This window comes from Galleria mellonella, unplaced genomic scaffold (assembly GCF_026898425.1).
Source record: "Galleria mellonella isolate WM207_F2 unplaced genomic scaffold, CSIRO_AGI_GalMel_v1 utg264, whole genome shotgun sequence".
NCBI classification, from domain to species: Eukaryota; Metazoa; Arthropoda; class Insecta; order Lepidoptera; family Pyralidae; genus Galleria; species Galleria mellonella.
In genome coordinates this window covers 216110-240000 of record NW_026442060.1, presented here as the reverse complement: position 1 = coordinate 240000, position 23891 = coordinate 216110, and the positions used below count along the sequence as shown (strand labels likewise).

The 23891-nt window shown below is 31.7% G+C and overlaps 1 protein-coding gene across 2 annotated transcripts in view; it reads left to right on the top strand.

Annotated features, from left to right (window-relative positions):
• Positions 1–23891, top strand: part of LOC113511500 (uncharacterized) — a 166656-nt gene that overhangs the window by 13589 nt on the left and 129176 nt on the right. Inside the window, exon 2 of one of the 2 annotated variants that reach the window (XM_052895052.1) lies at positions 4538–4576. The exons of the other annotated variant lie outside the window; for it this stretch is intronic. The gene's annotated coding sequence lies outside the window, so the exon portion shown is untranslated. The remainder of the gene's footprint in view (positions 1–4537; positions 4577–23891) is intronic. 2 annotated transcript variants of the gene reach the window in all.

Sequence of the window (23891 nt, the reverse complement as noted above, 5' to 3'; positions counted from 1 at the left end):
GCGTGATAGGTGAAAATGAAAAGGCAGATCAGTTAGCCCATCGTGACGAATACAGCAGGAATTCAGCACGAGGGTTTCCAGGGGGACCACGTGGAGGTCGACCTTATGGGGCATATTGCTAGCAATGGGACTGATAGTCCGCGTTATTAACAATCCTTTCCCCCTATCAAAATCGGTTCAAAATTAATGTAAATATCATACAAAAACTATAGACATATTTATAGTGTTGGAGAAATTTTATAAAGCTATTATAGTTAATTACTTACCATTATTTAATGAAAAATAAAAGAACGAATATGTTTTTTCTTATTAAAATGAAGAGAACATGCACCTACTATTTAATCTATGGATTAACATTATTTTCTACCATGATAATTGTTTATTTATATATTCTTCTTTTTCCTACTCTTATCCCAATTATTATATGGGGTCGGCGTAATATGTTTATTATCCATATTACAAAAAGATTTGGCTTGAATTTGAGCGCGTTTGACCACAATCTCGGCTTAAGTGACAATAAGGTCTAAGATTTTACATGCAATTCAAGTAGGTATTACCTATTCACTCTAGCTTTATATATATATATACATATATAGCTATATACGTTCATCAACACTACGCTATTTCTACAAGGGATATGTCATTTTCCTTTATGTAAGTAGGTATAATATCTTTACTACATTATTCAATAAATTAATGTTTACGAGAAAATCTTTGTCCTTGTATCGTAAATACATTCTCGTGAAATTATTTTTGGAGAAAAAAAAAATAAACATAAAAATCATCCTAAGAATGTCTCCGTATACTCGAATAACATATTTGCTAGACACATAATGTGATAAGTGACGAGATGGAAAGACAAACGAAAAATTCTCAGTTCGTTAAGTCATCCCCACGTTCAGTGTACGAGTAATAAGAACAATTCACATGAATTCCAGTCGCTAAGGCTTTCTATATTTGTACCGATTGATGGGCTAAATCCACAAGTTTCAAGTGATTATCGGATAAAAGTAAGTAAAGTAAATAGACCTTTTCATTTAATGAAACTTTTAATATTTTTTCTAAGAAAATATTGCCTTTTTTAAATCAATACGGTTTATTCGCGTGTTGGTCTCATATTGATGTTATTTTTACATTAGATAGACAGATATACTCTTTATTGTTTATTATTAATTAGTGATAATGTCTCTTAACTGACATGCAGAATTACATACAAAATACAATCGATTTGAGAATCTTCTTAGTTTATATGTAGTTTTAAATATACTTAAAGGACTCTACAGATAGAATGAAACATATTAAAAATTAAGAAAAATATTAAAAATTAAAATAAAAACATAGAAACAATGCAAAAATGTAATAAAATTAATTTATATAATTATTTATTAATTTAATGCGAGTATCTTACTCAGGTCTCATTATATTATTTTAAGTTTGAGCGGCTGAATTTCTCGCCCGATCTTCTTGGCTGAAATTGCGTTCTAAATGGGCATGAGAATAAAAATATTTCTTTCTTTCTTATTTTCTTAATTAGTATATTATAATAATTTCAGTGTACATTTATTGTGTACTTTATTGTTACAAAAATGTTTTTACGGTTTTTTTTACGATTGGCACTTTATATTATTTGCAAGTTAATTTAAAAATGGTAATAAGAAATCCATGTAAAGTATATAAATAATTTATTTATAAATACTGAATAAAATATAAAATAATGAAATCAATAAATTGTTTAAACATTTAAATTATACAAATTGTATAATGGTTTTCTAAACGAAAATAACATTATTGAGAAATCATACATGTCGCTTATTGAGCGATCATTACATTCAATTACTTCAATAAATGTCCAAGTGTTATTAAAGTGATACGATATTTGATTTTGTGTTGCAAATATTGAATTGGAAATTAATACTGTGTCAGAAAACAATGTTGTTAGAAAAGGTGTTATAAATGATAATGTGTTTGGGATTGGCTTTTTCATATAATAGCGTACATCAAGTGAGCCCAGGCTCCATACATTGCTGAAACATTATTAACATTTTTATTTTGATTCACGTTTCAGCTAATTGATGATAAAATTTTCTCCCTTGTGTGTGACAATGTTGATTCTCGTTACTGAATATTAAATTAAAATATTCCAATCTCGCAGGTCCAGACATAAAGAATTCTTTCCCTAAAGCGGATTAAAGCCGCCATTATAAAAGAATATCCAGTGTAACAAAGGGCTAGTTCGCTTAAAAAAGAACGATTCGTGAAATTTCTCTTCCATTCTTCATGGTAATTTCGTATAAATCTCTTTGGGTATTGATTGTCTACTCGATTAATACTCGGCCAGATATCGTAATCACGTAGTGCTGTGATGTAAAAATTTATGTCCAAAAATGTAAGACGACTGTAATCTTTAATGCTAAAGTTAGTGATGTTTGTTGAGTGTCACTGTTATATATTAAATATAGTAATCGACGTGCTCATATACACATATGTAATTCTTCATTAACACAAAACAATACGCGCTCAGTACACTGTTTCTTTGTACACTACATTCACGCAATACTACACACACAAATATCTCATATTTTTACACTAATTATTACGAGAACTTCCAGTGATGTGACGTTTCAAATAAGCGTCTCCATCGATTGTTTTTGCGCTGATCTACCATCAAAAAATAATCATAATATTGTTTGGTACACGAATAGGGAATCTGTAATTAGCTAATGTATGGTGTAAATACATATAATATTTTTTAATTATTCTGGATATAAGATGATGATATTAAAATACATATAAATAAATATATCGCCGAGTATATTAGAATCCAATGTGGTAGGGGCCAACCTAGAGTCATTACTTGAATTAATTTGGCTTGTTATTTCGGTCTTCCATGACGCAGAGTTTAATACACACAGAAGCACATAATATTTTTAGTATCTGTCATATTTGAACTTATGATCGATCTGTAATCACGATATTATATTATTGAGTCACTGAGTTTATTCCAGTCTCAAAAGTGAGTTATGCGTTTCATTGACCTTCGAGTCGGATAATAAACCATAATCTATTACAGAATCTCCATCTATTATGGTGGATTATGCGGTTATTTGATTAGTGAGCGACGACAGCTCAGTGGCATAACGCTTGACAGAGGTCCAGGTGTCCCAATATCGAATTCCAATACAAGCATTTTAAAATAATAGTCACTTATTTCGGGTTTTGGAGGACACGTAAAGTCGTTCTCCTGTAAGCTATTTTTGTGGTCTTTGTGTACTCGTACAACGAAAGCAACCTACAATCTCGTGTCATAAAAAATTAACACATCCTCAGACGAATAATAGTAGTAGTTTCTATTTGTTGCTCTCGTTCTGGATTTACTCAGTCTAAATGCACCTTTATAGGCTTTCACATGCAATTATCTTTAAGGCATAATTTCGATATTTGTGATACAATATAAACAAAAAATTTATAAACTTACAATGTTTGTTATTTCCGACAATTGTTTCGATTTCATCCTTTATACAAATAATATATTGACGTCATTAAAACTGAACATGTTTTAACAATAGTATTGTATTATAAAATCTTAATTGTACATACTTTACATTGGACTCATTAAGAGGATTTAATATACATGTATTAAGTTTTCTTAATGTGTCCAATTATGGCGGACTTATTTCATAGATAATATTTATAAAAACTATGTTATTTGATATCTTCATTGATTCGGAATAGATTTGGATTATAATTTCTTTAATTGAAGGGGTTTACTTTCGTTTAGATAAAAATATAATAATAAAAATATATTTATAAATAACTTTTTTTAAATTAAAATTTTACTTATTTGTTGTCTGTAAGGGATTGTTTTTAGCTTTTAGCGATAAGGCCGCCTTTTGTATATGCACATTCTGTATAAATACTCTTTGTATACATCTTTACTGTATATAATAAAAAGTTTATTATTATTTTTATTAAATTTAATTACAGAATTACAATTAAGAAACTAATTTATAAAATTACTAATAAAAATATGAAGACGCGTGTTAAAAACAAAGCTGACAACTAATTTCAGTTGCAGATTTTCTGCTACAACTGTTCGGTACAGCGACATCTCCCAAATTGTACCAGCTTATATAAGGCTTAGACGAGATAAAGCAGTGGTGTAAACGCTGCAATTATCTCAGATTAAAACTTTGATTCGATGCGGTGGATAGGTATTTTGCTAATGAACAAACTTTTTGATGGTAATGACTCAGTAGAAGTTGGACGATTTTTCCAGATGAATTATGAATGACAGTAATTTGTTTCAGTACGTGACAAACGAGATAAAGTTATCAATGAATAAACTATATTAGAATTATATAGATGACGTAACAAAGCATATATATATATATATATATATATATATATATATATATATATATATATATATATATATATATATATATATATATATACAGATTTCGGTCATTAAGTTAATATGTCTCTTTTTCAATATATTTTTTTTGTTGATCTCACTTTCTTTTAATGCTTGTTGCAGATGTGAAATTTGGAAAGGATATTTTATTCAGATGTACGAGTATGTATTAATTAAATTTACTAAACATTCAAACATATTTATAAACTTGTATATTTATATTGTCAAATAAACATTGACATAAAACCGTTACATCGCTAAAAGCTAACATTGTTAGTAATGCGGACTATGAGTTCCATGCTAGCTATATACCCTATCAGGTTTATCTCCACGTGGTCTCCTCTGGCAACCATCTTGCTGAAGTGTATTTATTCCGATGAACTAATTGACCTGCCTTTTCATTCTCACTTATCATCCCGCACTGGTGCCTCGCTAGCGCATATCGTTAACGCAGGCAGGGTTACCATTCCATTATCATCTATTTAAAAAAACACACACACTTTTACGCTTATAATGTTAGTAAAATTTTTAAGAAAATCAAATACTAATTTGTGATATATTTAACATAAGTAAATTTTTTTTGCATTTATTTAAAAACATGATGGCGTATATATCGATATTGGAATCGATAAAAGTTATTACCAGCTCTTATCGATAATTGGGAACGTGGTTTTGTCCCTACTCTGTGTACTTGTTTATAGTCTAATAGGGTTGAACACTTTACAGTGAGAGTACATAATAACATTACAAAAGGGAACTGGTCAAAGTCGATTGTATATAAATAAATGACCCAAAATACATGGAAACCAATTAAGATATAGGAGTGTTATGCGGCTTTGTGTTGCACGAACTATGGTAAAAACTATCGTATTTATTTATAGCTGTATTTACTTAAGGGAATAAATAAATTTATAAATTTGTTAATTTAGGATAATAATTTACTTGCGTGTAATTATTACTATCATATGAGCTGTTAATTGTCCACTGCTGGACATAGGCTTTTTTCATATGGGGAAATTTGCCAGTAGTTTACTACTAGTTTATTTACTGGGTACAGAGAAATAACACCTGAGTCCTCAGGAATGGCAACGCATGGGGGTATCATGGGCGAAACAGTATACTCTGTTATGTCCATGGTGCTGCTTATGTCTATAGGCGACGGTTACCACTTTCCATCAGGTGGACCGTCAGCTTGTTTGCCATTCTTAGTTGTAAAAAAAATAGTTGCCACACTTGGCAGGTGGGTTGGCAATCGTAGTTAGGCTTTGATGATGTTTTAAGAGAGCCGCTGCTCATCTCTCTAGCATTAAGCAATATTTTATTAAAACTCGTTCAGCTGTTTGAACGTGACTGAATAAAAACATTTTTACATATATTTTACATTAAAAAATATATATTTTAGATTAGGCGTATCATTCGCCATCGGCAGAGAATCCATCTTCACACTTTAGAATCAGAATGGACACGTACAGTGTGGTTTCAGAGAAGCTTCTTTCCGCGAAAAATCAGGTTATGGTATGATTTTCTAGCTGAGGCTTACTTTAGAAACTACAGCATGGTGTTCTTTAAAAAGAGCGTATTAAGGTTTATTAAGAGTCGGCAACTCGTGCGTTACGTCTTTGGTGTTACAGGCGTCCATAGGCATTTACCACCATGGTAGTATAAAAAAAGTTTTACAACCTTTGTCTTTACTTGAATTTTATACAGAGGTATTTGCAAGGATATATTTGTAAGATCACTTCTATAAATTCTTTTTTCAGTAAAAGGGTTTAAGGTTAAGTTCCATCGTTACGAGAAATAGTCTACTTAGAGAAAAAAAACACTCATTTTTTTTAAACGAGTTGTCTTTTTTGAAATGACATCACGTTCCGCCGAGCAGACAAATGAATCGAGTCACAACCGTTCGAAGAACGCGAGAGTTGTATCGAGATTAAATTTTATCTTTCTGATCTTATTGGATGCTTGAATAGATTTATATTTCTCATTGGATTTGTTTATTTATCACTAGCTGCAACCGGCGGTTTTCAGTTCATAAATTGCAGTTTTTAGGTCGGATAAACTGAACCGACAAATATGAAATTTGGTATGCAGGTACTATATAGGATAGGAAAGAACATAAGCTTAACTAGAGGGAGACTTTGTACAAAATTCGATTGGTTGGGTACCTCTGTCCCATTTGTGTTTCGACCGTGAAGCAGTTGTGTTTGCATGGCAGTGTTTCGGTTTGAAGGGTGGGATATGGCGTGAATTTACTGGGTACAGAGTAATAACACCTGAGTCCTCAGGAATAGCAACGCATGGGGGGTATCACGGGCGAAACAGTATACTCTGTTATGTCCATGATACTGCTCATGTCTATAGGCGACGGTTACCACTTTCCATCAGGTGGGCCGTCAGCTTGTTTGCCTTTCTAAGTTGTATAAAAAAAAAGCTATATGTCGGGTTAAAAACAAGCATATAATATTTATTTATTGACAAAAGCCAGAGTCCTACAACTAAATAATTAAGTAATAAATAATAATTCATTATTTAACAATTATTATTTAAAATATTAATTAGTTTTAAATAAATTATGAATTAATTTGTTGTTATATTTATATATATAAATATTGTATAATTTAACGAACATTGTAATGTTTGTTATCTTCTTGTAAGAGTGTTTGCTCTCTTATTCAAAAAGTGCTATAAAGCATATGTGAAATTCTAGAACACGTGTACTCGTATTGTAAATTAGAATACTCTTTAGCAATTTCAATGGAAGCTGACTGAAAAAACTCATGGTAAATGGATATTTTCAGTCTTGTTCGTGTACCAGTTCAAATAACATACCTTGCATTTTTTACAACGAAATGAAGCGACTACGTATGAGACGGTTTCTTAGAACTGAAATTGACTGAATTAGAATTTAATTCTTTTTTATCACTTCGTTATTTGTGTTGTAAATTTAGCAACAATTGTTTTTTTTTATGAGAAAAAAATTAAATAACGGTAGTATTGTTGTTGTTGTATTTAAGACAATTTTATTTTGAATTAAATTAGCTGTATCATCGGTTTTGCTCGCGTAACCGAGACATTGAGGAGTGGAACTCTAAAAACACACCAGATATAAAAATAATCTATATCTATGTCAAATATAAAGAGGTAGGGGGATAAAGAGGTTTCTTCAGGGGCGACAACGCGCGCGTGTATTATGTAATTGGTATTAGTAATCGTTTATCATCAGGTGGGCCGTATGCTTTGCCATATTGCCACTTCAGTGGTATAACATATATATATATATATATATATATATATATATATATATATATATATATATATATATATATATATATATTGTATTAACAAAAAAAACAATTCGATAAATTTCATTTATTTATTATCAAAATACATAATTCACTACATTGGATTGACTGGAAGAGATATCTTTCAGTGATAAGTTTACACTTGCTCGCAATATTTATAAATGTATTATCTATATATTGCACTTGTAATAAACACAAGCAAAACCGCGGATTATATTTAGGTTAGTAATATGTTAAACACCGTTTACAAACACATTAACCTAAAACTGACACGGTAGGGTCATCTCCTATCGGTTTGAATTTAAATAAACATACTTAGCAAAATATGGGCAGGTCGAATGTTAGGCTCATGATAGAAGAACGCCCAGCCTACGCAAACACACATTTGCGAGTTTTGCGAGCTGTGCAATTAATTAAGAAAGCAAATGTTTGACTAAGCAATTTTATTTCGGATTCGATTAGACAGAAAAACATTCGTTAGGTACAATTTGTACATGATGATTTCAAATTTCTTTTTAAGCGAAATTCGAAATTTAAATCAATATTAATTTAGCAGTGTTGGTATAAAAGCGATGTATAATAATCATCATCATCATTATCATTATCATAGCAGCCGTTAACTGTCTACTGCTGAAGATAGGCCTCTCCCTGTTGAAGAGCTTTGCCAGAAGTTGCCACGTTTGGCAGATGGGTTGGCAAACGCAGTTAGGCTTTGATGATGTTTAAAAAGGGACACTGCTGTCCCTCTCTCGACTATTAAGCTCCCTTAGTCGTCTTCTACCACACCCATATGCCGGGGTTAAATAGCCAGTATGTATAATATAGTGAAAAAAAAATTTTTTTTTAGCAATAATAATAATAATATTTATTTAACAAAGATACAGTTGCATAAGGTACAATTTACAGTTTTTACAATTTATATACAACGAGGAAATATCTGCATTACCATCAGTCCCCAAACTAGGCCAGACCTGTATCTTGGGGACTATGAGTGCGATTACCTATTTATTAGTACACTTTATTTACCAAAAACTAAAATAAATAAATAAATAAGGAAAACAATGTAAAATAGTGAGTACGTGTGTGCGTGCGTGCGTGTGCGTGTGCGTGTGCGTGTGCGTGTGCGTTTTTAATTTATGGTATCCTTAAAGCTTGCGGTAAAGACGATGAACGTTATTTGCTTATATGAAATTACTCTTTGTATATACGAGTATTTTTGCGAGTTAGGTCTCACTTTACGGAAATCCATATTGCTGGTTAGTTGATAAGATTTTGTTTAATTCCGCTATTATTATTATTATGCGTTCAACTGCCAAAATTTGAGGATTGACTGCTATTAGTATTAGTGGAGGATTTATGACCTTTCATATTAGTCATAAATTTTTGGCCATTATATCGTCTACACATATGTTGCGACACGTATTTCACCTTTAACCGATGCATTTAAGTAATTAATCGATTACTGCTCGGAGCCTATTGATGACCGTTCGGCATCTAGACTCCGACTTAATCGCTAACTAATATGGCAGGTCATAGAGCCTCTATTAATAGAAGTCAACTCTTAAATGTTGACAGTTTCACTCTTACTAATGAAATAAAATAGAATAAATAAAAAATGTATTAAAAAAAAAATCTAATCATTAACCATTTCTTTTTGAGTGAGTCGTATACTTACACAACATAGGTATGTGCATTATAAATGTGATTGTAAGGGTTTTATTATAACTAGATTAAAATCTAGTTGAGTGTAGTTTCTTGTCGAATTAAAAAAATAAATCTAGGTCAATGATATCATAAGTGGTCCATATCGACCCCCAGGGTTGGAAGATTACCTGAAAGGATTTTTTCGCTGACATAGAGAAAATAAGGTCTATAAAATGTAAATGGTGACCCACGATGTAAATGTAAACGGCAGTTAATTTGGTTGTTTTTATTCTAATAAATATTTAAAACTTAATATGTTTTCTAAGATTTTCACATTACACTGTACTATAGTTAGAAATTCAATATACTGGCTATTCAAAATACATTTTAACTTAATGAATTTGTAAAAAATCGATGTTAGGCAAGCAAGAAAGTCTACCAAAACAAAAAAAAAACATAAAGTAAAAAAAAAATGTAATCCTTGGAAACCTTTTCCGCAGAAAGAAAGACCGTCAATGCAAGCCATTGCATATATACCTATTATTTCAATTATGAATTTGTCTCTGGTTACTCAGTTACTAGGAAAGCATAAAAGAGAAGAACACAAAATTCAATCGCGGTCCTCAGAAACAAAGAAAATAAATTAGGCCCAAGCTACAAGCGGTATCAAAATAAAGTGCAGTTACCGGTTTTTTGCGGATCCTTTTGCCCCGTTCTTTTTCCGGTAATGCCGGAATTCGATGGTGCGCCCGGAACTGTATTAGCATATTAATGAATAGACGTGCCGGCCGACGACTGTTCGCAGAACTAGCATTTGTAATTACTTTTGTCCTGACTCTGCGAGTTACGGCGGTCACCCGGTTTTATTTTTGTAGTACACGTGCCTTTTCATTGTGGTTTTATTGTTTCTTTTATAGTTTAGCAATAATTGTTAGCTAGACTGTTCTTTTTAAATATTGTATATGTATTGGAACTCTATGTATTCTAGTTGCATAGCGTGTGACACAAGATGAGTATACAAAGGAGTTCATAGATTGATAGGAAACATCACTTTACGGGTAAGTTCGTCAAGTGAAAAAATTTTCTAACTTTAGTACCTACTATTTTTCTGTGTTCTTTCTGCTTCTTCTTCTTTCATACTCTCCTGTTGTATGTATACTATTAAGTATGTGTATGTGTGTTATATATATATATATATATATATATATATATATATACATGTATGTATGTATATATATATATATATATGTTTGTATATATTAGGTAATATCTATATAATAGTCGCCACCTACTTTATTTCTACCTACCTAGTTCTTTTTTCTTAATCTCCTTTATCCAGAGGTCACCTTTTTTATCACTTCTCATTAAAATTTAATGTATTTATTACTTTTATAAATGGTGCAATAAAGTGTATAAATAAATACATCAATAATAAACGGCGTAACCGGTCAGGTATTTATCATAACAACTTTTTTATGGAAGAGAACAGATGTTATTCTAATAATATCAATATGTGTACAAAGTTCCACTAAGTGCCGACAATTACTACTAGTAACATAATTAAATAATTATTTCTTTCCAATAGTGAAATATTAATTACAATGTTAGAGACCCTTCTTTTAATGTTCTCTCTTCTTTTACAAGTCTATTTATTGTTTACAAGATGTTAACGAACTTTCTTCGACATCAATTTTGTAGCACGTGCTACAAACGACGAGCGTTTCGTAAATGTTTCTTTAAAAAAAAAAAACCGGCTACCAAAAGAAGGTAGTTCTATTACGCGATATACTTGACAATTATAAATAGATTTTTCTAATTCTTTTTGCAATAAATAAAATTTATTTTCTTGTTGTCGCTGTATTTCTTTTGTCATTATAGCAAGTAAAATTTTGAGTTTCTTGTGTTAATAGGTGTAGTCTTCGGTCAACTTAGTATAGATTTTTTGGTTGATTTTTATTTAAATTTCAAAAAATATTGAATTTTGATCTGAAAACTAAACCTTGAACCCTTCGACTCGGTGCAACGACAACCTATGACAATTGTCGATGATCCCAGGCTTACAAGCAGTATCGAACCCTTAAGTCTTAGAAAAGATTTTGCCTTACTCTTCGTGTTCTATCGCTTGTACAACGGATAGTGCTTAGAGGAATTGTTTAATATAATGCCCACGGCCACTTTCTACCATCGTACGGCTCGCCATCGACAGGGAGTTCATCCTCATATCCTACAGCCTAAATGGTTGCGTACAACGCGATTTCAGAGATTTTTTTCTCCCACAAACACTCAGGTTATTGAATGAGTTCCCTGCCGGGGTTTTCCCAAGAGACTACAGCATGGCGTTCTTCAAAAGGGGGTTAAAGAGGTTTCTCCACGGTCGGCAACGCGCGCGTAATACCTCTGGTATTGCAGGTGTTCATAGGCTACGGTAACAGCTTACCATCAGGTGGGCCGTATGCTTGTTTCCCACCTCAGTGGTATAAAAAAAACTACTGAACCGATGTTGATAAAAATGTTATGGAACCAATCTGTAAGTACATTTACCTTATCTTTCGGTTAAAAAAGAATTTTTCAAATTGGCTTAGAACTGACAACTCATGAGTTACCAAAACATAAAAACACACGATCGAATTGAGCCGAATTGAGAACTTCCTTATTTTTGAAGTCAATTGAATAAAGATAATTAGTCACAATTAATGTCATCCTTCGCATAACATAATATTGTATAGGAACATTATAAAAGTCTTAATTCCACTGTACAGCTATACTCCAAACATATTCAAACCTTGGATAATGCTGTGAGAAATTTGCATATAACTCATTCCAAGGTAATTTTTCTTTGAACGTAGCGTTGGTCGCAGATGTTTGTTTCCCACGGGCTCTGTTCTTATGGAAAGTAGGGTAGCCGCACGCTGATTTGTGATGATAGTATGAGTTTTGTACCGATGTACTGATGTTGTTTTTATGGGCTGTTTTGTTGGGATACCAAATATGGTTGACAGTATGTTATTGAACAGATGCTGTTTCTGAAATTTAATATCTATATCTTATATGAGATGGAGAATGACATAGCAACTTTTTATTTCGGACAATGAAGTCGAATGAAATCGCGGGTAAAAGTTAGTAAATAGACAAAAAGTAATTCCCTCCGAGTGTGCGCGGTCACTAGATATGAAATACTGACTGGCTGTATATCTTAAGCTCTGGAAAGAAAGGTAGTACGTGCCGCGTAACTTAATACGCCGTCGTCGGTTTTTTCTAACAGATCGCATTAAATGAACTTTATTTTATGAGACTCTTATATTAACAGTGACATGGTGTGCTCGATTCTGAGTCGTTATTTCTATAAATTTATCTCTTAACTAGAAATAGGTAATTTAGATATCAAAATCTATATATCGTTGTCACAATATTGGTCTAAGAATGCATATCTATAGAGATACCAATATTAAATATCGGTTATTCAATATATAACATGAAGAAACCGTTATAAATTAATATAGACACCAATTGGTATTTATTTATTTATATTTTTACGCACATTAAATTATGTCTACAGGGCGGACTTAATGCCTAATGACTGGGGAGAAAAGGGATTGTTAGTAATGGAGACTAAGAATCCCATTGTTAGCAATATATCCAACCAGGTCGACCTCCTTGCGGTTCCCCCTGGAAACTATCATGATTAATTCCTGATGAATTCATCACGATGGGCTAACTGGCCTGTTTTTATCCTCATCGATCACCCTTCACTGGTGCCCCGCCAGCGTATCCCATTAGCGCAGGCGGGGTTACCACTCCATTTACATCCAATAAAAAAAAGAATGCCTAATGACTCTCTACCAGTCAACAGTATTGGTAGATGGTATGGGTGATACCGAAATGAATGATGACTTTTTCCGTCATCAAGATCCAGAGGAAACCAATATATAGATATCGGTGCAGTACTGAGATATTAACCATGGCTACTCTTAACCTAATATTTTAATTTGATAGTTTTGCGCAATTACTGTTTTATGGATCATCATAAATAATCTATATTCATAATAACGTTGTATATTTTAAATATTCTTATATTTGTTACTTGTATGTTTTTTTTTATTGTTTTCTTGGTGTCAGTTTATGTAATCGATAACTTAAGAAAATGTTGTGTACATCTGTAATTGGTGTAAATGCAAGATGCAAGCCGTGTATATCAATTAAAATTAATGTCTGTATTTGCACTGTTGCTGTATCTTTTAAAAATAAATAAATAAAACGTTGACTATAATCTATTAGAAATTCAGTTTATATTGGTCTTTAAAAAAAATATTTCTCTGTGTTATCCAATTTAAATATTAATGTTAGAGATAGGTTAGAAATGGCGTCTCGGCCCCAAGTGTCCTGATAGGAGCGTTGTTAACTATTATTTATTAACTATTGTTTCTACTTTTACATAACTATTTCTTGATTAATTTAAATGATGAAGTAACCATTACAATTTATCGAAATAGACATTCTGAAGAAGACTTGTAAACAAAACTATTAGAGTTTCATAGATTTTTCTTAATTTTAACTAGCTATTTCCCAGATCTTGTCTATAGAAATTAAGGTAAAAAGTGTACTGTCTGCTAATAAAGGATACATCTACATACCAAATTTTTACCAGAGGGAGACTTTGTACAAAAGTCGATTGCTTGGGTACCTCTGTCCCATTCGTGTTTGTACCGTGAAGCAGTTGTGTTTGCATGGCTGTGTTTCGGTTTGAAGGGTGGGATATGGCGTAAATTTACAGGGTATAGAGGAACAACACCTGAGTCCTCAGGAATGACAACGCATGGGGGGTATCATGAGCGAAACAGTATACTCTGTTATGTCCATGGTACTACTCATGTCTATAGGCGACGGTTACCACTTTCCATTAGGTAGGCCGTCAGCTTGTTTGCCACTCTAAATTGTATATAAAAAAAATCTGTATTAATGCGGGTGCTTATGAGTGGCGGTAATCGTTTACCATCAGGTGAGCCGCATGCTCGTCGTTGTTTGCCCCCTGTGTCCTATAAAAATAGACTTTGATCGTAAGTATTTACACTCTATAACTTTTTAAATGCGAATGTTTGTAACGATAGATAGATGGATGTATGTTTGTGATTCTTTTACGTAAAAACTATTAAATATAGTTGAATGAAATTTGATATAAGAATAGGTAATATTCTAATAAACTTAGTACATAAAATAATTTATATACTGAATTAAGTGGATGAAGCCTTGGAAGCCAGTTAGTATTAAATATACTCTGTGACAGTTAACTATATCATCTGTTATAGAACTTGACCTTTACGTTATTTTCAACAAAGCACCTGTTTGTGAATTTATATTATTCCGGTCTCACTTGGGAGTAATTTGACAAACTTTTCTCCTATTTATTTCACCATTAATATTAATGTACATTTGCTGCTATCGAAGTTACATAATCAGAGGCAACCTATGGGACAATGGTGGATACGTTGCTTTTTGTAAATGATGTCCCGGTCTCGATTCCTGGTTGGGCCAATTTAGGAAACAAACTATTCTACATTATGCTTGGATCTGGATATTCTGGATTGTACCTCCAGATATAAGTTGTCTTTTTTTATGTAACTTACAATGGCAAACAAGCTGCTGGCCTACCTGATGGAAAGTAGTAATCGTCGCCTGTAGACATAAGCAGTGCCTTGGACATAACAGGGTATACTGTTTCGCCCATGATATTTCCCATGCGCTGCCATTCCTGAGGACTCAGGTGTTATCCCTCTGTACTCTGTAAATTTACTGCTATATCCCAACCTTCAAATCAAAACACATCTATGCAAACACGACTGTTTTACGGTTGAAACACGAATGGGAAAGAGGTACCCAAGCAAACGACTATTGTACAAAGACTCCCTCTGGTTCCTTACAATCAAGAGTATTCTAGTTTGACGATGATATGACTGATGTACCTAATTGTGTGACATTTATTTTTATTATAACAGTATGCCATGACAGCTATTACTTGGCACCACTTTTTTATCGTCATGATGTCGTAAGAGGCAACAAAAGGAGAATAAACCAATATTGTGGTCGGGTCCCCTTTGTCCCCTTAAGAAAGGGAAGGAAAAGTCGAAATAAAACTTGTTGCGGAATAATGATACTAATAACGGTTGAACGCTATTGGTTTTATAGCGGTTTAACACACTGTTTCACTTTCCGAGGGTAGCGGGTTAAATTCTTGTAAAAAAATAATACAAATCTACATCAGAGTATGTTTAATGGATAATTTATCGAAATTGCTACATTATCTGACATAACTGACATGAATATACATTACCATATAGTCCCAGCATAGAATAGGCCACCCCTTCCTTTCCCGTGCTTGTCATAACAGGCAGTTAAGTGAATTGAATAGTTAAATAATTTATTCCTTTTAAAATATCACAAAATCTTAACTGCGATTGTCAAGCTGCCTGCCAAGCGTGGCAACTACTGGCAAAACCCGCCCAAGGGAGAAGTTTTTGTTCAGCAGTGGAAAGTTAAAGTCTGATAAATAAAACAAAAAAAAATGTGATGATTAGATAATGTATCCATTAAATTTCTCACTGCTAGATAAATCTTCTCCTCGCTCCTACTACATGCTACATAACCAGCTTCTTATATGTGTATAAGATTTAAATTCGAGCATTCTTCTTTTACGCTATATTATTGTGCTTTATTCTCTTACTTGGTATGATATAATCGAGATGAGAAAGAGTGGTTTCTGCCACACGAGTATATTATAAAATTGTTTATAATTTAATGGATACCTACATATTTATTTTTAACATTCATTAAAAAATGTTGTACATCGAAAACATCCTCTTTTATCAAAGCAATAAAATTGAAAATGATAATTATATTTACCCTTCATTTTCTCCATAATATTTCCAAATATTTTCTTTCCACTTTCCTCAATCTAATTCGACAACAGGGTATCGCGAGTAATCTAATTGACCGCACCCTTTTCAGCTTTCAATTTGCCTAATAAGTTTCTATAGGGAATACAATTCAGATGTGTATCAGTAATACCACACAATACAGATTTTACACAAAGAATTGGACTTGTAGAAATGCAGATAGGCATTTCATTTTAAGTTAGATTTTCAGTTTAAATCTATAAAACACCACCTAGAATAAATCTTAAGTCTATAGTAAATAGATAAGCAGATAATGGTGTCGGTGGAGAAGAGTGGATATCTAATATCATTATGGTAACGCTTCTTTGCATGATTTTTTTTATTGGTGAAATAAATCATGGTAATATAATTCATGTTCAAAATTAAAGGAAAAATGGTTAAAATAAAAATTTTACAGCTATGTTTTTTTTTTCTGCAATGGACATTAAAAAGGTATCCAGACACGATCAACTTAAAGTGAAATTGTTCTTTTATATAATTTTTGAGCATTCAATGTTATGATGGAAATTTCCACCATTATGCAAAGAAGAGTTAACTCACTCTATCTTCTCTTAAATCTTGTATAGATTTCTGACAAGTTAGCAGCCACAGTTAATCCTTGGCAATAATTTAAAAAGGACACTGCTGCCCGACCATTAAGCTCCTTTAGTCAAAACCCATGGGAACGGAAGGGTAGCCCATTCTATCCGCCACCACAAGGCAATTTAAATATTTTAACATTTAAATTTAAATATTTTAAATCAAAAGTGTTTATAAAACACTGTTTTATAAACATTTTATTCGTTATAAAATAAAAATATATATAATCATATTTACATATATCAAGTTTCGTACGAATAGGTACATCCTATTTTGATACAAAAATAACTTTTTTTGCTATAAAATATTAAATTTTCATGATTGACGTTTGTTTCTTTTTTTTATAGTAAACGAAATTTATTTGTCGACATTTAATTTACCATATTTCATAAGCAATCATTAAGCCGCCGCCACGGACGCTGGACGCTTCAAATAAAATCCAAATAACAAAATTGCACCTGAAAGAAACAGCCCTCTTTTCAATTACGGGGAATAATTAATTGATTAAACTCAAAACATTAATTTCTCTTTTCGCCGTTTCACTCCCAAAGGGATATTTTGATAAATGGGGCGTGGCGTCCGCCTTGTTGTTCATTTGTACTAATTGTGAATTGATTCAAAAATATTTCTTGCTTTCAATAAAAATGTTATTTACTTCCCGGTTTTATTAAGTGTTTATTTCGGAGATACAGAAAGAGAGGCAGGTGTAAACAAAATTTTATTTTTAATGTACTAGTTTATACTCGCGACATCGTCTACGTAAACGTGATCTTGAAAGATAAGAATTGATATTTTACTATATCCAACATACTATGTGTAACCAGAGCATAATAAAGTACCTAGCTACTTCTAGTTAGCATAACTATAGACTAATCAATCCTTATAAAGGACTGCTAATAATGGAGTGGCCTCATTGTTAGCAATAATGGTCTTACAGAACATATGTCAGTCACGTCAACATTCTTGCGGTTCATAGTTATTATTTACAATGGGTTAATAACCTAACGTAACTTCACGCTTGTGTATTACCAAATACCGATAGTACAGCTAGGATTCCTATTCCATTTTTAATGTTGAAAATTCATAAGACAGATGTTCATCAACAACTTAACTATATAGTTTAATTCAGGTAAAGTTGCGGATGGAAACTAGCGTTTTTTTAATTGGTGATGATGGATTGTTAACTCCACTTGCGCTACCAGCATACACCGGCGGGGCACCAGTGAAGGATGATAGGTGACGATGAAGCAGGTCAGTTAGCCCATCGTGACGTATTCAACAAGATTTGTTCACGACGGTTTCCAGGGGGAACCACGTGGAGGTCGACCTAATAGGGCATATTGCTAGCAATGGGGCCGTCAAACTCCATCGCTAACAATTCCTTTCCCCTCTGGAAACTAGCGTTAGGTTAATGAGCTTAACATAATTCTATGAGTATAATTTTTTTTTCAAAGCTACTTCCAATAACAGGTTCTCAAGTTTTTTTTTTTATTTGGTAATGCCTTGGAAACACATCCTTTAGCTACGAGTATTTAATTTAATTTTGCGAACAACCTTTTATTTGTGTTTTTGGTTTCTGCACTGGTTTCTGGTTTCTGATAATTTAATGTGTATTGAGACAGTAAAAAAATAATTCAGACGAAATCCGGGGTGAAAGCTAGCGTTACGTTAATGAGCTTAACGCAATTATTTCTGTGAGTACATATTCTTAATTCAAAGCTACTTTCAAAAAGAGAACATTCTAAATTCGTTTGTTTATTCCACGAATATCTTTTGTGTTTATTCCGCAATCGTCAATTCAGAACTGATTTTGACAATTTAAATTAATGTGTACTGAGATAATAACAATTACAAATTAAAATTCATTATTTGTATTTGTTTATATCAAACCTGTAATTTCGTCTTAATTTAGTATACGAATACAAACAATTTTTAAAAATGTACAGTAAATTAATTAAAAATTCATCATCATCATACAAACGGTAACTGTCCACTACCGAATGTAAGCCTCCCCCTAGGGGGGTTTTGCCAGTTGTTGCCATGCTTGGGAGGCGGATAGGCAACCGCAGTTAAGCTTAAGAGATCTTTTAAGAGGGTCACTGCTAACCATTTCTTACCCTCCCTTAGTCGCCTTTTACCACACCCACGGGAAAGGAAGGGGTAGACTATTCTATGGCTGGATAACACTGCCATTTAAAAATTCTATTGGTAAAATTACCTTGTATAGTATGTATGTATATATATATATATATATATATATATATATATATATATATATATATATATATTATATACACACATATATAATAAGCTGAGTCTCTAGTTCAAATAATAGTGTTATTACATTATTATAGTACTTTTTTAGTTTTTGATAATCTTATTTTAGAAGAGAAGAGGGGAAACGTTAAACTTGGTGGTGTTAAAATAAAAAAAAAGATTTTGAAACGTAAAAATTTAAACGTATAAAGATTATTAGCCAAATTTGTTAAGTATTAAATGCCAGACACATTGAAAATCTTATTATTTATATATTTATTGTATAAAGGACCTAGAATCATCGTAAGTAGTTCATCGTCATTATCATCACCTTTGATCTCTATCTTTATTATTACAATATGTTATCGTATATGTAAGTTTTTATAAGTTTGCATATGTAAACAATATTTATATAATGTATTCATGTAAGCATATTTATGTGATCGTAATGTGAGGTAGTCCATTTTTTTTTTATTTTTATACAACTTAGAAACAAGCTGACGGCCCACCTGATGGAAAGTGGTAACCGTCGCCTATAAACATGAGCTGTACCATGGACATAACAGTACACACACATACTGTTTCGCCCATGATGATGAGTCCTCAGGAATAGCATCGCATGGGCGGTCCCATGCGTTGCTATTCCTGAGGACTCAGATGTTATTCCTCTGTACCCTGTAAACTCAGGCCATATCCCACCCTTCAAACCGAAACACAGCCATGCAAACACAACTGCTTCACGATAGAAACACGAATGGGACAGAGGTACCCAAGCAATCGACTTTTGTACAAAGTCTCCCTCTGGTACTAATATGGTTTAAATATGGTCAATAAAGAATAAATATTATTTTTAAAGCTTATGTTCATTTAAAACGCTAAATGTTCCCTGATGTAGTCGTAACAATTGTCGGAAACGACAAAAAACACAACGAGTTCATTAACCCCCCTATTTATATAGACAAAGATTAAATAAATAAATATTATGTAGATTCATACACGTAGTCACCATCCAAGATAATCTCACAGCGTTGCTTGTATAAAAAAAAACGAAATTTAAGCAATATCATTAACGTAAATGCGTCTGAAAATATCCATTTCATGTATTTTCTGATATCGCCTCTTTGATAATGGCGTTTCAACGATTTAGGCGTTTTTCTTTGTTGAGCATTATATTTTCCTCATAAGTATTCAATTCTTTGTTATTGTTGTTGCTTATTTTTATTGAAGACTTTTTTTGTTTGAATATTAATAATCCTTACTAATTCTAAGAAATCTTTTAATAAATTTAAGCGTCACGACGACAAAATTACAATTTCAATGGAAATTTTTTTTTAAATTTGCTTTCTTGAGATGCTTTTTAATATAAGTTTATTTTTGTTTCATATTATTGAGAGGTATACAAATATGAGTACATTAGGTTGTTATTAAAAATTAAAATCATTTAAAAAATAATCTTTGAACTATGCTATATTTACGTTTATCATCATTATGTCAGCCGTTAACTGTACACTACTGAACTTAAACCTCCTCTATGAAAGGAGGTTTTGCCAGTAATTTTTGCGTTTGGCAGACGGATTGGCAACCGCAATTAGGTTTTGGTGATGTTTTAAGAGGGAAGCTGCTGCCTATCCCTAGATCATAAAAATTTTGTAAAATAAAAATATATTATAGTTAATTTAATAATAGGTTCTTTATTATTAGCCACTAAATATAGCTAAGAATACTCAATTTCTATAATTTTCGTATCAATAATACAGTCAATACGATATTTTTCATCGGATCCGAGTTGTAACCATATATTGTGTGTACAATGTCCATAAAATCGAGAATACAAATAAATCAATCGTGTTATATCTAAAGGCAAAATGTCTTACATTCACGGTTCGTCCCATTTGACACGGATCGAGAATGGGCTGATCTTTGGTGCTGAAGTCACGACTTGTCCTGAACGAGTCTATTTATACAGAAAAAAGGGTCGCACTATAAATCGTTTGGATTCACTCTATTGCATAAATTTACATGTGTTTTATTTATATTTATTTTGTGTTTTATATGTAAATAATAGTTTTTATTAAACACTTAAGCTAGAAAATATTTAACATTAAGTTTAAATGTTCATTAAGCTAGAAATCATTTTATCAACAAATTTAATCATGATTTAAATAAATATTGACCAATAATTTCACTATTTTTATTTTAAAACTAAAAAAGCATATTTATGTATAGATGTCTTCAAAAAGGATATATTAGGGTTTCTTCAGAGTCGGCAATGCGCACGTGAAACCTCCCTAGTATTGCAGGTGCCTTTAGGCTACAGTGAACGTTTACCATAAGACGGCCTGTATGCCGCGATGTATCGTAGATACATAAAATCCTTCTAAATTATAAATATGAAAGGTCGTAAAGATATTGTATGTGCGTTATTCAATCATGCTAACACGATTAAGGGTATTTTAAAATGTATTTAGTACATGAATAGATTATATCCTCTCATAATACATAGGATGCTTTATGTATTGAAGTACGCTGGTAAAGCTACTGGATTTGTTTCTAGTGGCTTTGCCAGCGTGTTCGTAGTTTATAGTATTTGAATTTGATACCTGTTATCTAGAATTAAATTTAATTGTACAACATGCAAGATTTCACTTCTAAAAGAATAAAGACAGTTTCTATAAGTAGGAAATTAATAAGAAAGTAAACTCTATCAATTGCAAAAAGAATTATAAAACCATCAATTTATAATTGGCAACGCAATCACAGCCATAAAAAAAATATAAGCAGACTCAGAGAAATAGAAGCAGGTTACTGCTACCTACTCTTTTGGGAAGTTAAAAAAAAAGTAGCAAATCTCGCCATCCTCAGGATATGCGCCCTCTTAATACGATGACATACGACCCGCTAATAGAAAAATCGTGTTGAATTGGATAACAACAGTGTTTGTTATTATATGATGTCATGCCACTTATTAATGAAATGTTTATTTTGGGAACATTGCACTAGAATATAACATTATAACATAATATTATCGTATTTTATATTTGATTTATTTTTATAATTATATCACACATTTGTTTGTATGAATTTAATTGTTAAATTTACTAATTAATACAATTTCATTAATGTATTACCTACATTCATTATTGGATATTTTGACATTTGAATATAGTTAATTATTCATATATATATATATATATATATATATATATATATATATATATATTATATACAAATATGTAAAAAATATAATCTATCTACACACCTTCCAACTACTTTCAAAAACAAGTCCATAAAAAATTACCTAAAAGTAAAAAGTCTTTGAGATCACTGGTAAAAATCTCATTAATGTTATATAGAACTTTAGTTAGAAATTGCCATTTTAATAGAATCCTTATTAACACTATAAATGTAAAATGGAATTAGCTTTTTTTTTATTAGGTATACAGAACAGGTTACATTAAAAACTTTTAAAGAAAAACAATAGTATGAACTAAATTTTGACCCAGACAGGTGTACACACAGTACGGTTAGAGCAGTTGGCAACAATGTTAAATTATGAATTATATATAAAAAGGATATGAACGTACTAATTAACAATGAACAAACAAATGCAAATAACAAAAATATAAACGTTTGTTTATTTTTTGATATCTTAACCAATATCTGTGAAATTTGTATAGACGTACTATATTGGACAGAAAAAGATGTAGGCTTTATATCCCGGCTAGTAAACATACCCCGGTCATTCGGACAAAGTCTGGTTGGTAATAATATAGTATATTTATTATGGTGAGTTGTTTTTGCTCTCACCCACTTGTGGTCTAATTGTTATATCTCAATAATAAATAATGTAATAATTAAGAAAGTGTGATTATTAGTGAAATATTAAGAAGAAAAAATATTTTATAAAAAAGTGAGTAAATTATTTGTCGGGAAAACAAAGAGTGCGTCAATTTTACTACAGAGAGACTTTGTACCAAAGTTGTTTGCTTGAGTACCTCTATCCTATTCGTGTTTCTGTTTGCATGGCTGTGTTTCGATTTGAATGGTGAGATATGGCAATGAAATTGTAGGACAAAGAGGACCTTAGATGGGCCGTCAGCTTATTTGTTATTCTAAGTCGCATTAAAAAAATTATAAATATGTATAAATTAATTTGAAAAAAAAAATTAACTCAGGTAGATTATGTAATTTGTATCGAATACATATTAGCTATCTTCAAGAACCTAACTAAATTCCACTACCTGTCATTATATATATATTTTTTTTGCTCTATTTTTGTCCTTTTATACATACTTGTCTCGGTATTGTGTGTAAAATAGTTGTATACCTATATATAAATAATATTACAATATGTATATTATGTATTTTATATTTCTCTCTCTCTTTTTATTTAAGAGTTTCCTCTTATTAGTGCGACTAATTCATGCATTTTATATATTTATTTATGTATCATATACTGTTATAAGTACTTAGATTTAGGGTATGCATATGATTATTTGCAAATAGTTTATTAACATTAGCGTTTTTTTTATTAGTTACACTTCTAGTGTCAAATAGCTACCGTCTGTTTCTTTTCTCTAGTTACAAGGTTATCTTAATTTTTCTACTATAAAAAGAAGCACCCAGTTACAGGCTGACTTTTGATACAATAGTATCAGGAAGAAAACAAAATGACGTCAAATAAACGGCATCATTTGACGTCCATTTGATATGATTCAGATTACGATTCTACCCCAATTTATTTATGTC